The sequence below is a fragment of the Chiloscyllium plagiosum genome, chromosome 9 (assembly GCF_004010195.1).
Source record: "Chiloscyllium plagiosum isolate BGI_BamShark_2017 chromosome 9, ASM401019v2, whole genome shotgun sequence".
NCBI lineage: Eukaryota > Metazoa > Chordata > Chondrichthyes > Orectolobiformes > Hemiscylliidae > Chiloscyllium > Chiloscyllium plagiosum.
The window spans coordinates 90238353-90247352 of NC_057718.1; positions in this window are offsets into that span (position 1 = coordinate 90238353).

Below are 9000 nucleotides of genomic sequence, written 5' to 3' on the forward strand. Positions count from 1 at the left end.
TGAGTGTGATATTGTCATTACACTGAGAGGGGTGTGTGGGATATTGTCATTACACTGAGGGTGTGTGTGATGTTGTCATTACACTGAGGGGTGAGTGTGATATTGTCATTACACTGAGAGGGGTGTGTGGGATATTGTCATTACACTGAGGGTGTGTGTGATGTTGTCATTACACTGAGGGGTGAGTGTGATATTGTCATTACACTGAGAGTGGGGTGTGGGATATTGTCATTACACTGAGGGGGTTGTGTGGGATATTGTCATTACACTGAAAGGGGTGCAGTATATTGTAATTACATTGAGGAGGGTGTGGGATATTGTCATTACACTGAGGGTGTGTGTGATGTTGTCATTACACTGAGGGGTGAGTGTGATATTGTCATTACACTGAGAGGGGTTTGTGGGATATTGTCATTACACTGATGGGGATGTGTGGGATATTGTCATTACACTGAGAGGGGTGCAGTATATTGTAACTACATTGAGGAGGGTGTGGGATATTGCCATTACACTGAGGGGTGTGTGTGATATTGTCATTACACTGAGGGATGAGTGTGATATTGTCATTACACTGAGAGGGGTGTGTGGGATATTGTCATTACACTGAGGGTGATGTGGGAAATTGTCATTACACTGAGAGGGGTGTGTGGGATATTGTCATTACACTGAGGGTGATGTGGGAAATTGTCATTATACTGAGAGGTGTTGTGGGGATATTGTCATTACACTGAGTGGGGTGTGGGATATTGTCATTACACTGAGGGTGTGTGTGATGTTGTCATTACACAGAGGGGTGTGTGGGATATTGTCATTACACTGAGAGGGGTGTGTGGGATATTGTCATTACACTGAGGGTGATGTGGGAAATTGTCAATACACTGAGTGGGGTGTGGGATATTGTCATTACACTGAGTGAGGTGTGGAATATTGTCATTACACTGAGTGAGGTGTGGGATATTGTCATTACACTGAGGGGTGTGTGTGAGATATTGTTATTACACTGAGAGGGGTGCAGTACATTGTCATTACATTGAGGAGGGTGTGGATATTGTCATTTCACTGAGGGGGTTGTGTGGGATATTGTCATTACACTGAGAGGGGTGCAGTATATTGTAATTACATTGAGGAGGGTGTGGGATATTGTCATTACACTGAGGGTGTGTGTGATATTGTCATTACACTGAGGGGTGAATGTGATATTGTCATTACACTGAGAGGGGTGTGTGGGATATTGTCATTACACTGAGAAGGGTGTGTGGGATATTGTCATTACACTGAGGGTGATGTGGGAAATTGTCACTACACTGAGTGGGGTGTGGGAAATTGTCATTACACTGAGTGAGGTGTGCAATATTGTCATTACACTGAGTGAGGTGTGGGATATTGTCATTACACTGAGGGGTGTGTGTGAGATATTGTCATTACACTGAGAGGGGTGCAGTATATTGTCATTACATTGAGGAGGGTGTGGGATATTGTCATTACACTGAGTGGGGTGTGGGATATTGTCATTACACTGAGGGGGTTGTGTGGGATATTGTCATTACACTGAAAGGGGTGCAGTATATTGTAATTACATTGAGGAGAGTGTGGGATATTGTCATTACACTGAGAGGGGTGCAGTATATTGACATTACATTGAGGAGGGTGTGGGATATTGTCATTACACTGAGGGGTGTGTGTGTTGTCATTACATTGAGGGGTGTGTGTGAGATATTGTCATTACACTGAGGGGAGTGCAGTATATTGTCATTACATTGAGGAGGGTGTGGGATATTGTCATTACACTGAGTGGGGTGTAGGATATTGTCATTACACTGAGGGGGTTGTGTGGGATATTGTCATTACACTGAAAGGGGTGCAGTATATTGTAATTACATTGAGGAGGGTGTGGGATATTGTCATTACACTGAGGGTGTGTGTGTGATGTTGTCATTACACTGAGGGGTGAGTGTGATATTGTCATTACACTGAGAGCGGTGTGTGGGATATTGTCATTACACTGAGGGGGATGTGTGGGATATTGTCATTACACTGAGAGGGGTGCAGTATATTGTAACGACATTGAGGAGGGTGTGGGATATTGTCATTACACTGAGGGGTGTGTGTGATATTGTCATTACACTGAGAGGGGTGTGTGTGATATTGTCATTACATTGAGGAGGATGTGGGATATTGTCATTACACTGAGGGGGGTTATGGGATATTGTCATTACACTGAGTAGGGCTGTGTGGGATATTGTCATTACACTGAGGGGGGTGTGGGAAATTGTCATTACACTGAGTGGGGCTGTGTGGGATATTGTCATTACACTGAGGGGGGTGTGGGTTATTGTCATTACACTGAGTGGGGCTGTGGGATATTGTCATTACATTGAGGGGAGTGTGGAGTATTGTCATTACACTGAGGGTGGAGTGGGATATTGTCATTACACTGAGTGGGGCTGTTTGGGAAATTGTCATTACACTGAGTGGGGAAGTGGGATATTATCATTACACTGAGGGGAGTGTGGATTATTGTCATTAAACTGAGTGGGGTGTGGGATATTGTCATTACACTGAGTGGGGCTATGTGGGATATTGCTGAAAATGTGTTGCTGGAAAAGCGCAGCAGGTCAAGCAGTATCCAAGGAACAGGAGAATTGACGTTTCGGGTATAAGCCCTTCTTCAGGAAGGGCTTCGGGCTTATGCCCGAAATGTCGATTCTCCTGCTCCTTGGATGCTGCCTGACCTGCTGCGCTTTTCCAGCAACACATTTTCAGCTCTGAGCTCCAGCATCTGCAGTCCTCACTTTCTCCTATGTGGGATATTGTCATTACACTGAGGAGGATGTGTGGGATATTGTCATTACACTGAGGGGGGTATAGTATATTGTCATTAAACTGAGTGGGGTGTGGGATATTGTCATTACACTGAGTGGGGGTGTGGGATATTGTCATTACACTGAGGGGGGTGTGCGTTATTGTCAATACACTGGGGGAAGGTGTGGGTTATTGTCAATAGACTGGGCGCTGTGTGGGTTTTTTTATTTGTTCAAAAGTTGTATGGGCATAGTCCTTTCACCTAGGGGTGTTGCAAAATCTACATTCTTCATTTTACTTTATCTTTGATTGTGGACTGAATTGGGTAAAGGAATGTCTGACAACAAACGGCCAAGGAAGGGGTTGCTGTACTTTTAAAACACAAATTACTGGAACTCATTATGTGTGGTGTTTACACTGTTTTGTTCAAGCAGTGGTGGGGGGGGGGGGGTGTGATGTTTGCGGACTACTACCCTGCTCTGGGGTTCTGTGCACAAAGTTAGATTTTGTCAGCAACAGGTTGCTGATTGGTTTGTAAAGTTGTGACCAGTTGTGAATGCCAAAAGCCTGATGCCAGTAATCTGATTGCCTCCTGAGTACCTGAAGCTTGTGGGTGTAAAACAATACTGCCAGAAGTCTTTGGACTTCTAAGAGGGCAGGTGGTGTATCTCTCCAGTACAATGATTTAAGCTTGAAGAAAGCCAATTTATTTTCTCCCACTGGTTGCTGGAAGGTGTTGCTTTTAACTATTAAGTCAGAGAATTTATTAGTTTTGGACTAGTTGTTTTGTGCCTCCTTTGAAGAAGTGAAAAAAAAAACCTGAGGGTTAAAAAAAAGTCAGAGAAATGAAGGACTTGCACATCCAAAGGAGTACCTGATTAATCTGGAGAACGATGCCGTTGAACAGTATTCCCAGTTTTTTATTCCTTACCTACAATACATTTTTATGTCTGTATATGTGGGTAGGAGGGATTTAGAATGGGGCAAGAGATTTAACAATTGGAGTTATATCTTGGACAATCATAGTAGTTTATCTGCAGATTGAATATTTCATTTTTAGTAAATAGTATTTCTTGTTAAGTACAGAAACCTAGACTGTGTTATCTGTCAACCTGTGCCAATCAGAGAAGTAAATTAGTGACTTTGCGCGTATCAATTGTAGTTTTTTACATTTGTAGGGCTTAATTTCCCATGTTTTTAAATCAGAGTGGTACTGGAAAAGCACAGCAGGTCAGGCAGCATCCGAGGAGCAGAAAAATCGACGTTTCAGGCAAAAGCCCTTCATCAGGAATACCGATGAAGGGCTTTTGCCCGAAACGTTGATTTTCCTGCTCCTCGGATGCTGCCTGACCAGCTGTGCTTTTCCAGCACCACTCTGATCTAAACTCTGGTTTCCAGCACCTGCAGTCCTCACTTTTTTGCCTACTTAATTTCCCATGTGCTGTCCTAGTGAGGTGTGACAGTATGAGAAATTTTCTTTACAGGGAGAAACTATGTGGTATTATTGTTACATTGAGGGGTTACGGAATAACATCATATCAGTGAGAAAGTATGGGATATAGTCATTACAATGAGGGAGTGTGGGATACTGTAAACAATTTTATCCTATGATCGCAAATGTTCTTGCACTTAAATGGGAATTAAATGAGTAGAAGTTTTGACCGTGTTATTGGTCATCTGCAGCCGACATCTGAGTTTAACTCTTGTTTCAGAAGGGAATGGCTTGTTATTTTAATGCTATCATTGAGGCTGTAAGATTTGGATTTCACCTCCAGTAGCTGCAGTGCTGACGGGTGGGTCAGCATTGGGTAGAAGGCAATGTTAGTTGACCAGAGGGAAGTGTGTACTCCTTTCTCCCCTTTCAGACCTTGCAACCCTCTTCTCAATCCAAAACACCATTGAGGGTATGCCAATGTTCCACTCTCTATATGGATCCCACCTCCCAAATCCAAGCCCTGTTCCCAGTGCATTGGCAAGCATAGCTACCCATAAGCAGGCCTTTTGACAGTGGTCATTAAAAATATTCTTAAAACCTACTTGAATATGGTAAAATCAGTTGTGTAAGGGAACTAGGAAATGATTGCTTAAATCTAATGTATGTTAAAATATAGTTCTCTGCTATATTGTTAATGTGGATAGATATTGTCTGTAAAATCTACTGAAGAAATCTCATCCGGAGAACATTCTGGACAAACCATGAAATCAACTTGAGATATTTTTGGACCAAGTGGAAATGTTCCACATGGAGCTTGAACTGATTTGGAAACATATTTATCCCTTATCCCAGCTGTCTGTTTTGTTCCGACATAAGCTGAAGCCTGTAACAAACCATAGCAGTATTCAGTATTCTTCTGATACTGAACGCCTGACTGTATATGGCCTATTTTATAGGAGGGTGAATTAAACTGCAAACCATATCTTCTTTCAACCTTATTCCTTTTTACATGCACCTCCCTATGTGAAACAATCGCTATTATTTCCCAAGTAAACTTTGTTGTAGCACTAGATCAAATGCCTCCTTGAAATCCAAGTACAGTACATTCGCCATTTCCTCTTTATCTACAGCTCACCTTACTTCTTCAGAGTATAGGAAGTTCCTGACTTCCAACTGTCCAACTTTTTAATGCATGTACTTCTGATGGGATCTCATGCAAGCATGTCTGCAAACTGTAGGGCCTCAGACTCAATCTGGACCAGCCTGACCTTGTGGATGTATTCCTCTATTGGCTGTAAGGATGATATTGGGAATGGTTTCGGCCGTAGAGGCAAAGAGTCATAGAGATGTGCAGCATGGAAACAGACCCTTCGGTCCAACCCGTCCATGCCGACCAGATATTCCAACCCAATCTAGTCCCACCTGCCAGCACCCGGCCCATATCCCTCTAAACCCTTCTTATTCATGTACCTATCCAGATGCCTTTTAAATATTATAATTGTACCAGCCTCCACCACTTACTCTGGCAGCTCATTCCACACATGTACCACCCTCTGCGTAAAAATGTTGTCCCTTAGGTCTCTTTTATATCTTTCCCCTCTCACCCTAAGCCTATGCCCTCTAGTTCTGGACTCCCAGAGCCTAGGGAAAAGACTTTGCCTATTTACCCTATCCATGCCTCTCATAATTTTGTAAACCTCTATAAAGTCACCCCTCAGCATCCGACGCTCCAGGGAAAACAGCCCAGCCTGTTCAGCTTCTCCCTATAGCTCAAGTCCTCCAACCCTGGTAACATCCTTGTAAATCTTTTCTGAACCCTTTCAAGTCTAGCAACATCTTTCCGATAGGAAGGAGACCAGAATTGCATGCAATATTCCAACAGTGGCCTAACCAATGTCCTGTACAGCTGCAACATGACCTTCCAACTCCTGTACTCAATACTCTGACCAATAAAGGAAAGCATACCAAACTCCTTCTTCACTATCCTATCTACCTGTGAGTCTACTTTCAAGGAGCTATAAACCTGCACTCCAAGGTCTCATTGTTCAGCAACACTCCCTAGGACCTTACCATTAAATCAACTGAGTTCCTTCTGGGCATAAAGCCATAATGAATGATCGTAAATTGGTCTTCTGACTGAGCAACCAGTCAAGGAAAGGCCAGGCAAGTGGACGTGAGAATGTTGGATCAGCCATGATGCTATTGAATGGGGGATCAGGCTCAAGGGGATGAACAGCCTATGCCTCTTCCTATTCCTTATGGTTTATTTCCAAGGCAGCCATTGTGATCAACTGGTCCTTCATGTGTCTAGTTTAACCCCACGCTCTCCATCATCCGCTATTCCCCCCTGTTAACCCTGGGGCCTCTCATTCTGCAACTGCTTCAAGATTGGGAGGTACTCTGGCTTTAACTCTTTGACATGAGTGTGGACACCATCTGAAGCAGGTTTCCCAGGAATATGGTAATGCCAGCAAATTCAAGAGGTTGGGTAGCGTCTTGGCAAATTGCCCGTAGTGTTCAGGGGTGTGCAGGTTAGGTGCATTAATCAGGAGTAAGTGTAGGGTAGGGGAATGGGTCTGGGTGGGTTAGTATTCAGAGAGTCGGTGTGGACTTGTTCGGCCAAATGGCCTGATTCCACACACTGTAGAGATTCTCTGAAAGTAAGCCATTGAGAAACAGGAAGTTTTTTGTGAGTTGTGGGACTAATCAGATAGATTCTCAACAGTCGTTTTTAGTTCCCTATGTTCTTATATTCCCTAAAGCCTAATGCAGTTTGTCACTCTTCCAACTGTTTTCACCAATTGGTTCGGCTACTTTATATGATGTGAGAACTGTATGAAGTCACCAGATCCTATGTCAGAAGACTGCTGCTGCTCTGCGGCTGGAAAATTAATTCAAAGACAGAAACTCACAGTGCAACACACCACAAATATGGGATTAAATGGGAGCAAATATAAGACACAAATACCAGAATAGAAAAATTTGCATTGCTGATTCCACATTCTGTACTCACCCACTTAAGCAGTAGGTTTTCCAACCTCTGTGCCTCATGAGTAGAAAATGCCCTTCAAAATGAAAAGATTAAGTTGATGCAAGTAGCTTGTAAAAGTATGAACATTAGAGAAGTAAAGCATAATTCAGATTAGAGGCCTGTGACCAGCGACGTTCCTCAGGATCGGTACTAGGTCCACTTCCATATGACTTTTACATAAACGATTTGGATGAGATTTTAGGGGGCATGGTTAGTAAGTTTGTGGTTGACATCAGAATTGGTGGTATAGTGGAGGGTGAGGAAGTTTATTTAAGATTACAAAGAGATCTTGATCATTTTGGTCAGCGGGCTGAGGAGAGGCAGATGGAGCTCAATTTGGATAAATGTGAGGTATTGCATTTTGGTAAAACAAACAAAGGCAGGACTTATACATTTAGTGGGTAGTGTTATCAAATAGATATCTTAGGGGTTCAGGTAGATAATTCTTTGAAGTTTGTGTCACATGTAGACAAGGTGGTTAAGACGATGTTTCGCATGCTTGCCTTCATTGCTCAGAACTGAGTAAATGAGTTGGGCATCATGTTGAGGTTGCGCAGGATGTTGTTGAGGCCTGAGGCCTGTTCTGGAGTACTGTATCCAGTTCTGGTCACCATAGGAAGGATATTATTAAATTGGAGGTGGTTCAGAAAAGATTTACCAGCCTAAGACCATAAGACATAGGAGTGGAAGTAAGGCCATTCGGCCCATTGAGTCAACTCTGCCATTCAATCATGGCTGCCATTCAATCATGGCTGATGGGCATTTCAATGCCACTTATCTGCACTCTCCCCGTATCCCTTAATTCCTCGTGAGATCAAGAATTTATCAATCTCTGCCTTGAAGATATTTAACGTTCCAGCCTCCACTGTGCTCCATGGTAATGAATTCCACACCCTTTCTGGCTGAAGAAATGTCTCCTTGTTTCCGTTCTAAATTGACCCTGTCTAATTCTAAGGCTGTGCCCACGAGTCCTAGTCTCCCTGCCTGAGGAAACAAATTCCCAGCGTCCTTTCTTAGCCATGCATTATCTTGTAAGTTTCTATTAGATCACCCCTCAACCTTCTAATCAATCCCAGGATCCTCAGCCTTTCATCGTATGTTAGGCCTACCATTCCAGGGATCATCCGTGCGAATCTCCACTGGACATGCTCCAGTGCCAGTATGTCCTTCCTGAGGGGTGGAGCCCAAAATTGGACACAGTATTTTAAATGAGGCCTAACTAGAGCTTTATAAAGTCTCAGTAACACATCGCTGCTTTTATATTCCAACTCTCTTGAGATAAATGATGACATTACATTTGCTTTTTAACCACGGTCTCTACATGCAAGTCAATCTTTAGAGAATCCTGGACTAGCACTCCTAATCCCTTTGTACTTTAGCTTTATGAATTTTCTCACCGTTAAGAAAATAGTCCATGCCTGTATTCTTCTTTCTGAAGTGCATTACCTTGCATTTGCTCACGTTGAATTTCATCAGCCATTTCTTGGACCACTCTCCTAAAACTTTTCTGCAGCCTCTCACTCCTCAGAACTACCTGCCTGTCCACCTAACTTCGTATCATCGGCAAACTTCACCAGAATGCCCCCAGTCCCTTCATCCAGATCATTGATATATAAAGTGAACAGCTGCACCCCCAACACTGAACCCTGTGGGTCACCACTTGCCACTAGCTGCCATTCCAAAAAAGAACATTTTATCCCAACTCTCTGCCTTCTGTCAGACAGCCAATCCT